The 2164-nt window shown below is 43.9% G+C and overlaps 1 pseudogene; it reads left to right on the forward strand.

The window, feature by feature from the left end:
- Nucleotides 1–540: 540 nt before the first annotated feature.
- On the forward strand, nt 541–1653 carry LOC135365302 (olfactory receptor 2T33-like; annotated as a pseudogene).
- The last annotated feature ends 511 nt before the right edge of the window (nt 1654–2164 follow it).

Raw genomic sequence — 2164 nt, forward strand, 5'->3', positions numbered from 1 at the left:
ACATTTAGTTTTGTGTATTTTTGATATTAAAACAATTCCTCATGGCACTGAAGGAAATCTTGAGAAACTACTTTGAGCATATGAGAAACATGGAAAAGTCATAATTAAGAGATATATCACATCAATATGGACTAAAATGTGGGACTATGAGGCTCTTTCAACACAGAAGTACACAAACTTTAGAAAACAGGAATTTCGTAATACTTCCTAACATCATGAGTAAATTATGTGAGGCATACTAACAAGACATAGAGAAATAATAGAAATGTAATGTGTACTGCGATAGATACTTGTTATGCAACTATCTTAGGGTTAAAAAATACTGTGTAATAACAGCAGAGCAGTGTGATAGGATGCTAAGGCAAATATCCTGTCACAAAGTGAAAGATTAAAGATGTAATTATTCCTCCAAGTCTCATTTTTCTTTCTATGTCATTTGACCACCTCTTCTTAAGTAAATGCCTAAACTTAGCTCCAAGCAACTCTCATTCCTTGTCTTCCAGGTATGAATGGAACCATGGAAGATGCAAATGACACCACACAGTATACTTAATTCTTTTAGGGATCTTTAACTGCACTCAGACCCATCTGTTCCTCTTTTCAATGGTGCTCATGGTCTTCCTCATCTCCCTGATGGGCAATGCCCTCATGATTGTGCTCAACCATGAGGACCCAAGCGGCACACACCCATGTACTTCCTGCTTAGCCAGCTCTCCCTCATGGACATGATGCTGGTCTCCACCATAGTCCCCCAAATGGCAACCAACTACCTGCTGGGCACCAGGTCCATCTCTCCTGCTGGCTGTGGAGCCCGGAGTTTACTGTTTCCCATGATCTTCCTCATCTCCCTGATGGGCAATGCCCTCATGATTGTGCTCATCCATGAGGACCCCAGCGGCACACACCCATGTACTTCCTGCTTAGCCAGCTCTCCCTCGTGGACATGATGCTGGTCTCCACCATAGTCCCCCAGATGGCAACCAACTACCTAATGGGCACCAAGTCCATCTCTCCTGCTGGCTGTGGAGCCCAGAGTTTACTGTTTCCCATGCTGGGAGAGAGTGAGTGCTTCATCTTAGCAGCCATGGCCTATGACCGCTATGTGGCCATACGTCACCCCCTGCACTACCCCATCCTCATGAATCAGAAGCTCTGCTTGCACGTGACCACAGGCTCCTGGTTTCCGGGAGGGGTGGATGGGCTGATGCAGCCTGGTGCCATTCTCGAGAAATCACCCACTTCTTTTGTGAAGCACCCACACTCACGCACCTTGCCTGTACCCACACTACCTTTTTAAAGTTTTTCATGTATGTGTGTTGCCTCCTGATGCTCTTGATCCCTCTATCTCTCCTTTTGGCTTCCTACAGTCTCATCTTGGCTGCTGGGCTCCGCATGCGGTCCACTGTAGCTTAGAAGAAAGCATTTGTCACCTGCTCCTCTCACCTGGCTGTGGTGGGGCTCTTCTGTGGCACTCTCCTACTCATCTACGTGTGGCCCAAATCCTACCGCTCAGTGGCCCATGACAAGGTGGTCTCTGCTTCTTACACCATCTTCACACCTGTGTTGAACCCCCTTATCTACAGTGTGAGGAACAAAGACGTCAAGGGGGCTTTGAGAAAATGGCTAGAGAAACATTTTCTGGGACGTCTATAGCGAGAGGAATTGGATAAACTGGCAGCAGCCAAACGGGATCCATTATGAAATTTGTTATATCAATATATTTTGTTCTCACTTGGCCAGTTTTCACTATTGAAAAATATATTTATTTTATACTTAGTACATTAAAATTTACATTTGTCGTGATTCCATACATCCTTATGGTATTTTTGTTCTGGACTTTGGACCTCAGCAATAAGAGTAAATGACTGAGGCACTGTAAGTAAAAGATATGCTAGACATTGATAAAATAAAGGAGATTTTCAACTTTTAATGTGCATGGGCCCTGCTCATTGGATCTCAAGGAAACCAAACTTTAACCATTACCAGAGTCAGCAAATTCAATTTCTGACCTTGGCAACAATTGTACATCTGAGTCATTGATAAATAACCTAAAATGGAGCATATTCCAAGCATATGGCTAAGTGTAGAACCTCCCTGGTTCCCATGAGACTGAAGTCAGACAGTCCTGCAGATAAACTAAGTCCTAAGTTTACAGTCCTAAGAT

This window comes from Mirounga angustirostris, unplaced genomic scaffold (genome assembly GCF_029215605.1).
Source record: "Mirounga angustirostris isolate CCGP_5_RB_7025 unplaced genomic scaffold, mMirAng1.0.hap1 SCAF_7, whole genome shotgun sequence".
In the NCBI taxonomy this organism is placed as follows: domain Eukaryota; kingdom Metazoa; phylum Chordata; class Mammalia; order Carnivora; family Phocidae; genus Mirounga; species Mirounga angustirostris.